This window comes from Vigna unguiculata, chromosome 4, assembly GCF_037176805.1.
Source record: "Vigna unguiculata cultivar grain cowpea cultivar isolate G323 ecotype 2 chromosome 4, ASM3717680v1, whole genome shotgun sequence".
NCBI classification, from domain to species: Eukaryota; Viridiplantae; Streptophyta; class Magnoliopsida; order Fabales; family Fabaceae; genus Vigna; species Vigna unguiculata.
The window spans coordinates 6465212-6476381 of NC_140795.1; the positions used below are offsets into that span (position 1 = coordinate 6465212).

The window sequence follows — 11170 nt, forward strand, 5'->3', positions numbered from 1 at the left end:
CTTTATAAACATACATGCCAACATACCAAAAAACATTAATGTTGACATATAAAATATTAGACAAACATACATGCCAACATACCAAAAAATATTAATGTTTACATACAAAATATTAGACATGTTGAAATAAAGAAAACCAAATACAAAGACATTGTTCATAAGTCCCATACATTCGTTTTACACACCAAAATAACAACAAACACTTATACATGCTAAATCTTCAGAATTTGGATGACGTTGGTTTCATCAGTCTGCACCATAAATCGAACACGATCACCAGCAACCATCCCATTCTCCTTACAGTATTTCTTCCAACCACATGTCAGATAACACTCAAATGAACTCTTGTCTGTCCATCGAATCTTGCAGTTCCAGTATTGTGATTGGCCATTTGTTAAAACATAATTTTTTCTCCCCTTCACCAAGTCTTCTTTCACAAATTTCGCATCCAGATACTATATTGAAAGAAATTGTGTTAACAACATAAATATAAACGAAAATTATAAACTCATAACTACAACTATCAGTCATACCAAAGAAGATGATCAAACATCATAAGGACTTAATATTTTCTTACAATCAACAGAATCAACTTCAACTTTGTTGCTGCAACCATTGTCGAAATCTCTTTTATAATCAATTTCAACTCCTTCCACCGAGAAGATCCTGTGAACAAAGATATTGTTTCCTACATAATTTAAATGTAGGAAACAAGGAGAAACGAACCTATAGTATGCAACATACTGACAAAAACCAAATAATACTATCCTTCCACCCTCATCTGTGTCCACATATATTTCAAACTTTTTTGTCAAAGGATCGTACAACTTCACCGGATCGTTAAACGAAATTTTTTGCTGACAAAACATTTGGAAGTAATCGAGCAAGATTATCAAAAACTATCAGAACAATCAATAGAAACCCTATATTAGTAAAAACAACTCCAAATCTACATTACAAATTCAAAAAAAATGGACTAAAGTTCCATACCGTGTTTGGAATGAACTGCACTCTAAATGCTTGGAGAAATCTAATTGAGGACAGAGCGTCACATGCAAGACCATTGTTTCTTCTACCAGGATACACAACTTCATTCCAGTCCAGATCGAACAAATTTATGCGAAAGTATCGATCTCCACAATAAAGACTACAAACGTAATATACATCGTTTAGCTCATAAAACCACATCAACTGCTCTACCGCACAGAACTGTCTCTAAGGAAGAAGAGTTTGTTCAAACTCTATGTTGATCACGTTCCTTTCGAATCATTGAAAAAATTTGTTTCCATCAGTAGAGATTTGCCCCATTGTTCATAAAATCTTTCTTCGAACTCCAGACATTCCTGTCATACAAAAAACCACAACGATCTTTAAAAATAAGAATTGTATAAAATATAATGGACATGGTTGAAGCAAAGGATGACCGAAAAATTAAAACTTTGGTCGAAAAACTAACTGTATACATCAAACACATAAAACATAAATAAAATCAAACATGCAAACCGACTAACCTTTAAAGGTTCCATCACCATGACAAAGTTTTGGTAGAAATTGGTGAAGCTGAAAGCCTTGGAGGTAGATATTCGATCGTCAGACGCTTCTGTAACTCGTGAGGAAAACTGTTTTTCTTCTTTGTTTTTGGACAAAATAACCTACAGTCTTCAAATATCCTTTTAACCAAACTAAAGGAAACGTCTCTTGTAACTCCAAACGTCCTGACCTTTTAGAATAATAAGCTGCAGAATATCAGTCTGAACACGTTGATAAGACAAACCATAATTCCTTTTATCGCCATCTCTTTGTATTCCCATCAATATCTTATTTGGAATTTAATGATATTAGTTTAAACCAAAAAATAACGTTTCTGATACAATTTAAAATATCTACTAATAGGTTCAATCAGCAATTAAAATCTTAATGACATTATATATCAAATTTAAAAGTAATGACATCAAATTTAAATTTAGCAACAATTAATAAACTTTTAAATCAATAACATTACAAATATAACCAAAATTAAATAAATTGAATATAGTACATCAAACTAATTAATTCTTCGTTATTATATCATAATTATATTTACTTAATAATTGTAATAATTTCATATACTCAAATTAACAAAGCAATCCTTTAAAATCATTTAAATCGAAATAAATCATTTATATACAATAACATTAAATAACAATATATATTAAACAAATAAAAATACATATTAAAGATATACTTAAATCCTACCTTACAACCAATTCATCATGAAATTTACTAAAAAACATTAACATAAAATAATAATTAATTTAACCTAATTATGTGAATAATATATCTTTAAATCAATCTAATCGGTGCATATAATTAAATTAACTATTGAACTCTTCAAAATATTTTTTTTTCTAATCATTTATTTATACATAAAAATCATTTTTTCAAGATAACCAAATTTTAAAACCAAAAAAACACGACCCGTGCATATGCACGGGTCTCCTACTAGTTTAGATATATAATTTTAATGAGAGGTAATTTTGGTTATTAGTTATGATCGTACCGATATTTTAATTTGGGTCATTTATCTGTATCTGATATTTTAGGATACTTTATCAATATTTATCAGAGAAGTATCTAATCTATAAAGTCCGTCGTATTACAGTACACAAAAATCTTTGAATAATGACCAATTTTAGTGACAAAAAATAATTAGTCATTATATAGTGACCAATTTAAAAACTAAAAATTATTGGCAACTAAAATAGTTTCAAAAAATTATAATTGGTCTTTAAATTGATAATTAAAATTGTTTTCATTATGAATTGGTTTCTAAATTGATCACTAACATTAGCTACCAAGATTTTGATTACCAAAATAATTGGTTTCTAAAATATTTTTTGTTACTAAAATCATTATTTGAAGTTTTGTTATAGTAGTACTTTTAGGATGACAATAATTTATATATTTTTTAATGCTGACAACTTTAGTACATATAGTTTTAATTTGGATTCACACAATAACAATCATATATTTCTTATGTTCTTAAGAATTAATGTACACTTTTCAATATTCATATATCGCGTATTTATCACGTGTCGTATTCGATCAACGTATCGTATCCGTGTATCATAGGTTATTAGATTTTATGTGGCCATAGGAAGAAAAAAAGGGAGGTATAGAAAGAAATGGCCTTGCTTTGAGTCTCAAAAACCCTTGAATCTGCTTTATGTCTCATTTTTAATTCTTAAGTTTGTTTTAGACCTTTGAAACCTTTGAGTCATCCTTGTTCACTTCAATGTATTTACTGTTTTAATGTAAATGGGGAGATGGATCAGCAGGGATAAACCTTGTTTGGTTAGCATGATTTGCAGGCGGGGTTCAGGAAGGATTTGAAGGATTCATCCATATTGTAATCGTGCTTCATAAGCAGAGATTTAAAGGAGAGTGCTATTAAAAGACGCATTTACCCTGTCATAAATTATTCACGTGTTTTGCATGTACAGTGCTTTTTCACAGGTTCAGCGGCTAGAGAGATTCCCTCAGAAAAAAGCAACTACATTCAGAAAAAAGCAAGATTCGTGAGAAAAAAGCAACAAGATTCGCGAGATTCCTGACATGTTGTGACTATACAACCTGTGTTTTAATTTGTTTGACTGCAGCAGCCATTAAATAACAATTGAATAAGTTAGAAGGTTGGTGTGTGTGGTTGGTGCGGTGTATAAGTTGGAAGAGGGGAGAAGGTAGAGTTGGTTTTTGGCATTGACACAGAGGGTGGTGTGGCTTCTGTCATATGAGGTGAGTTGTTTTTGTTGGTTATATATGCTTGGTGCCAGTGCCAGTGTGAAAAAGAGTGGAGAGAAAGACCAAAGTGGTTCCAATTTGAAGCGCGAAAGAGACCATGTTCGGACACCAAAGTCATTCCAATTAGATCCATGTTGTTGTTATTGTTGTTGATGCGATGAGGGTGAAGATATTCTCTAACCTGAGAGTTTGAGAAATCCAGCAACGGTGGAAGGAGATGGTGCCTGATGCAGGTTGTTGGTGGCCTGGACGGATCTGGTGGAGGTCATTGGTGGCTCGGAAGGGTTCCGCTACAGCTTGGAATCGATCCACGGTGAGTAGATCCGATCCCCACATGTGTGGAACCGATCTAGTGAAGTTGGAATTGATCCAACAAGTGGCGGATCCGATCCCGTGGGTGCGTATCTGATCCCATGGTGCAGATCCGGATCCCAAATGGAGTGTATCCGATTCAAGAAGCGTCCGTTGCTGGAGTTGGCGCATTGGAGAACTTTGTTGGCTCATGGGAGAGTGGATTCGAGAAGGAGAGTGGATTGGAGAAGTTCTTGGCTCATGGGAGAGTGCAATGGATCCATGATTTCCGATCCATAGTCGAAGGTGCTTTGTTGTGGGTGTATGAACTGTGTTCCTTTTTTGCAGGTGGTGTTCGATGATGGTGTAGTGATTTTTGCATGCTCTCTCCAACAATAAGCCACATGATGGGAACTGATGTACTAGTAGTGTTCCTGGTGCCTCAATTGCTGATGCTCACAAAGTTTATGTTCATGGATTGACCCTCATTATTCCACTTAATTCCTTTGGTTGCAGGTGGTGCAGTTCGTGGGATGGTGAATGACTATGCACCTTGGTGGAGGTGGTGCGTGTAGGCTATGCGTGGTTGTGAAGTATAGGAGGTTAGTTGATAGATATTGGAGCAGGTTTATTTCTTAATTAGAGTTTGTGATTTGTGTTTGTTGATGCAGGTTTTGTATTCAACTTTAGATAGACCTACGGTGGTGTGAAATTAGTTCCTAGATCTCAAACCCTGGTTTATGTTTCAGTTTTTGTGTGAAGACTTTGACTGGTAGGGTAGTTTGTGGTTGGTGGAGTACAATGGTTTTTCTTAAGTCGAAAATTTTGATATCAATTTGGTTGATGTAGGTGTTGGAGTGTTGGTGTTGATAACTTTGTTTCTTCTTTGAAGTAAAAGGTACGTAGATTTTGAAAACTTTCTTTGTTATATTTGTGTGGTGGTTATATATGGATTGCTATGGTTGTGGATTTATATGGATTTATATGTGTTATTTGTGGATTGTTGATGTAATTGGTATGCATATTTATTTGTCATTGTATTATTGTCATGAAAAAGAAATGTTTTGTGTAAATTTTATCTTATTTTCAAATATTTTCAAAGAATAATATGGAAATGGTTGATGCTTATGTGTATTATATGTATGTCATAGTAGTTAAATTTGTTCAAGGTAATATGGAAGAAGAACTAGAACTTTCATATTTGGATGACGAGGATGTATTCGATGATGTTGTAGGTGTGGACTTCAATATAGTTACACATTTACATTGACAATTACAAGTGCGTACAACAATTGCTGCAGTAACAATGTTATGCATTGTTACACATGCGTTGAATATATTGACTATATATTTGAATCATAACATTACTATTACGGAATATGTTCCCAACAAAGACCGTCGCAGAGAGCAGCTGATGTCTTACCTGGTACACACTAATCGATATCGTGACATTATTCGTATTGGACCAGAGGCATTTATTAACCTATGTCAACGACTAAGGTCAACTGGGTTAGTCAAAGATGCAATACGGTCAATTATGGAGGAACAAGTAGCTAAATTTCTGCACATAATTGGGCATAACGTGAAGAATAGAAGTGTCGCATTTTTCTTCCATCATTCTGGGTTAACTGTTAGTAAACATTTCCATAATGTATTGGATGCAATTTTGAGCTTGGAGTCTGAATTTTTAATTCAGCCATCCGGAAATGATGTGCATCCAAACTTGGCCAACAATAGTCGATTTTTCCCATACTTCAAGGTAAAAGTCCAATTACTTTGTTATCTTATTTGAATAACAACGTCAAGAAAAAGCTCTTTCTTTAACTTTGTAGCTATGAAATAGGATTGTCTAGGGGCAATAGATGGAACTCATGTCCAAGTTAAGGTCCCAAGATCTGATTCCGCAAGGTTCCAAGGGAGGAAGGATTGGCCAAAGCAAAATGTCTTTGCTACATGTGATTTCGATATGAGATTCACTTATGTTTTAGCTGGTTGGGAAGGGACACCATCTGATTCAAGAATTTTGAAAGATGCTCTAGTTTGAGATGACCCCTTGATCATACCTGAAGGTTAGTGTTTGTTTCTTATTCACGTACTTGTGCGTCCTAGAAATCTAAAATGTTATCATTCGTGTAGGAAAGTACTATCTTGGGGATGCTGGATTCATGCTTAAAAGAGCAATAATGACTTCGTACAGAGGTGTAAGATATCACCTTAAAGAATTTACACGAAAAGGGCCACAAAATCCACGTGAACTATTTAACCATCGTCATTCATCACTACGAGACGTCATTAAAAGAACATTTGGTGTTTTGAAGAAAAGATTCCCCATTGTAGCAAGTGGAAGTGAACCTCATTATTCTTTGGAGACAATGACCGACATTGTGTTAGCTTGTTGCATCCTTCACAATTTCCTTCGTGGTGTAGACAATGACGATGCGCTAATTGATGAGGTTGACCGAGAGATTATGGAAAACCATGTAGAGACCAATTCTGCTCAAACACGTGAAGATGATTATCGTATTCGTTGTAATTTTAGGGATGAATTAGCAGAACAAATGTGGCGAGATTACAATAATTGTTAGTTTCATGTACTTATGTTGAATGACTTTTGGTTTCAATATCAAATTTATTTAATTTCATATAATTAGTATTGTTTTTTATTTAGGTGAGAACATGAACAAGGGAAAAAGTGTTGGTACCGATTCTAGCACCGGATCACGGGAAATTATAAAATAGACTGAAGACATGGACGAAAAGCTATTAACAATGATGATAGAAGAAGCCCGATTAGGGAACAGGGTTGATGGTAGCTGGACAACCCAAGCATACAAAGATATCGTGAGTAATCTTAACCAATTGGAGTTTGTCTTAGTGACCAAAAATAATTTAAAGAATAAGCAAAAAGTGCTCAAGGAAAAATGGCGTGAGGTTCATGATTTGTTCAGTTCACTTAGTGGATTTGCATGGAGTTCATCATCCAAGCGGTTTGAAGCAGAAGATGAAGTTTAGGAAGACTTGGTCAAGGTAATTAAATACTTAGCTTGTGTTTTTAATGATATACACAAATTATTTTAACACATAATGAAACTTATCAATGCAGGCGAAATCGTCTGCGGCTAAATGGAGGGTCACTAACATTAGACACTATGATTTGATGGAGGAACTTTGGGCAGCCGATAGAGCAACCGGTGGTGGAGTCCGCACGGAAAGACAAGCACGACGCAAAAGGCAACAATCTCGTTTGGAGGTTGATCTCAATGATGAGAATGAGTACATACCTGATGCACCTAGCTTTGAAGGAGTTAATTACCACCTTCCATCTTCACCCCCTCAAATGGATGAGTATAGTCCTGGCCCAACTCAATCACTGCCATCAGTCCCCTCTGGCGAGATGTAACATCCCTGGCTACCCCTCCTCGGGCCCTAGAGGCTGTCGGGTTACTACAGCCCAATGCACCCTAACCCATCACCTTTCTCCGTCCATTCATACTGGGTGGGTTGTTGCCAGTGGGAATCAAACCCCCAACCTGACCTTTAACACCTCTGGCTGACCAGCAGATGCCAGCACAACTGGTAGCATCTGCTGGTCAGCCAGAGGTGTTAAAGGTCAGGTTGGGGGTTCGATTCCCACTAGCAACAACTCACCCAGTATGAATGGACGAAGAAAGGTGATGGGTTGGGGTGCATTGGGCTATAGTAACCTGACAGCCTCTGGGATCCGAGGAGGGGTAGCCAGGGATGTTACAAAAAAGTGGTAGCATCTGCTGGTCAGCCAGAGGTGTTAAAGGTCAGGTTGGGGGTTCGATTCCCACTGGCAACAACCCACCCAGTATGAATGGACGGAGAAGGGTGATGGGTTGGGGTACATTGGGCTGTAGTAACCTGACAGCCTCTGGGGCCCGACGAGGGGTAGCTAAGGATGTTACGTGAGACGTCAACATCACGGGGGTCGAAGCGCAAAGCCCCCATGGTGGATGTATTGGACTCCTAATTTGAAAAGCTTACTACAAGGCTTGATGGATTTATGGATGTAATGGGGGTCTGGGAACTCTCATTTTGAGAAAATTTCCATGATGGCGGAAAGACAAGTCATAGAATTTGAAAAGCGCAATGATATTTTGATAGAGCAAGTGGGGATGATGCGACGCAATGGAATATTCCAATACACCGAGAGTGATATTTGGGAAATGCTTAGCGGGATGAATATACCGGAGCCTAAAGTTATGGAGCAGTGCTATGATTTCCTTTGCACCAACCCTTTGGCAACGAAAAGGTTAATGGGAATGCCCACCAATCTGCGATGGAATAAGCTATGGAACATGATGATGGGCAGTAATTGATATCCGTGTTTGATCCAAAGACTGTATCACTTTGGACTCAATTACCATCTTTTTATGCTATCATTTTGTCATGACTTTGGACTATGTTAGCCTTAAATTATGTTTTCATTTACCTTGTTAGAGTCTACCCTATGTTATCATGTTTTGATTGTATGAAAGACTTATTCATTATGGATGTATGTAATGATCTAATTTCCTATGATTAAGTACTTCATGTTTGTTGTGTGCTATAATTTGTTTTCTTATGTATGACTATATTTTTCTTTCTTGTTTATGATCTGAAGACATTATTTAATGGTGTCATCATCATCCAAAAGAAGATCTAAAAGTGGAAAAGACAAAGAATGTGCAACAAACACGAAACCTCAACCACCAAAAAGAGATATTGTGGTTGATGTCTTAGATCAACGATGTTTCTTCAGCGATCTTCATCAAATGGAACACTATGCACATGAATTTTACATAAGAAGAATTGTTGACCCCAAAATAATGGATTATGATTCCTTTACTACATTCGGTCTTTATTTTCATCATCACCTAGTATTTCAAGGCCTTGTTGACTTTGTAGCTATGGACCGACCATTCTATCTGGATCTCATCAAAGTTTTCTACTCAAACTTGAGGAACTCAACCAACGGATACCTACAAAGTGAGGTTAACAAGAAGAGAATTAAACTTAAACCAGATGATTGGTACAACATTGCCCATTTGAAGTATGAAGGTTGAAAGATAAGCTTTACAGATATACCAGAAGATATCCATTTCGACCGAGACATGGCATTGGCTTCCATGTTGAGACCGGACATGCAGGGTGAACGTGCCAGGATTGTCGGTTCTGTTAACGTAAATGACAAACTACTACATTATGTGGTAGTGCATATTTTGACACCACGTATGACTAATTTTGCTAAACTATTGCAGGAAGACATTTTAATGATGTGGTTGCTTAAAAATAACATATCCATTAATTGGCCTCATCATATAATGCAACACATGCTTAAGTGCAAGGCTAGTGATACTCCTCTTCCGTATGGTGTGTTAATCACCCAAATTATGCAATACAGTGGAGTAGATTTTTCCCTCCAGATGCAAATACAACCATCGGGAAGAGACAACATTTTTCGACATGTTCTTTGAAGAGATTGAATATTGTTAATGTCGATGGTGTTTGGCAGCATGATCGTGCAAATAATGATGATGAAGGGCAAGCACAACCACAAAATGTTGTGCATGACCACCCTGTTCAAGGAACCAACCACTCTAATGGTGATTTTGAAGATCCTCCCCTCCACTCTAATTCTAAAATCATCCATCAAATGTGGGATGGGGTGCAAGACTTGCAAAATAGAATGCAAGGAATAGAAGATATGCAAGGACGTGTTCAACGGATAGAAGATAATTTATCAAACTGGACTCTTGATATGAATCGACAAATGGCAGAAGCGAATTTCAATGTCAACTTAATTTTTCACAAATTAGATGATTAAGATAATTTAGTCGCATAATTGTATCGTAAGACTCTTCTCATTTCAATTTCAGTACATTTATCTGTATTTGATTATGTTCATCTTTTTAAACCGACTTAATTGCCACTTATAAATATTATTGCTCTTCAAATGACATGGATTGTACAGTGCTGGTGTTCCATACTAATTTTTAAATTTCAAATAAAATGATATTCACAATTGCTTGATAAAATTTATTTCAATACTATGAGTATAAATAATTTATCTTATTAATTTTTGTAAATTATTTATTTAAAGTGTATCATTAAATACCAAATTTAAAAATTGATTAAACTCATACAAACATAAATTTATACTATTTATTACATAAGGGCAAAATGGTAAACTCTCTTTTAAATATATTAAAAAAAAATTTAATCTATCATATCAATCAAATCACTCACTAACTCTCACAAACTTTACTACTAAATTAACTCCTAATCACCTTTAAATCCCTTAAAAAAAAATAACATACCATTCACTCTCAAATTCACCCAAACCCATCGTCTCCCTCTCTCTCAAATCCATCTTTGCAAGTGAACAAAGCCTTAAGGATTTGCTAACATGATTAACGGTGTTATCATATGTATGTTCACATGTTGACACCTGTGTGTCCATGTCAGTACGTGGACACACACATGAAAACACCATTTTGTCGTATCAATAAATCTTTAATGTTGTTTGGTTATAATGATTACATTCATTCATTGATAAAGTATGGAGATAAAAATGATTTAAAGTTTGATATAGGAACGGAATTCAATATAGTATAGGAACGAAATTCAATATGGCATGAAAATTAAAAAACTAAAAACATATTTAAAATACCGTATTTTGTATGATAATAAATATTTTAAAATAAATTACAGGTATTTTTTAAAGAAAAATTAAAATAAACAAAAGTTTAAAGATATAGATCAATTATTAAATTAGGACATAAATTAAAAGTGTATTTATTCTTATGTGTTTTGCATTAGTTTTTGAGACAAGGACAAAATCTAATTTGATGTTATAAAACGATATTTGATCTTAAAGTTATTAAATAATCATATTAATTTGTTTTTAAAAAATTATGAGCATTTTATTAATCTTGATTATTTAAAAGCTAATTATTTAGGTTTATCGTTCTCATCTCTTGTAAAAATTATCTCATTTAAAGTAGAAGTGTGAGTGAGGCATGTGTGAAGAACGTGGAAGGGTAGGTGAGAGACGGTAGACTCAGTTCAAAGTTCACGCTTTTCTTTCGGTCTT

General features: G+C 35.1%; 1 pseudogene; it reads left to right on the forward strand.

The window, feature by feature from the left end:
- The first annotated feature begins 8708 nt into the window (after nt 1-8708).
- On the forward strand, nt 8709-9901 carry LOC146886694 (uncharacterized; annotated as a pseudogene).
- Nucleotides 9902-11170: the final 1269 nt, after the last annotated feature.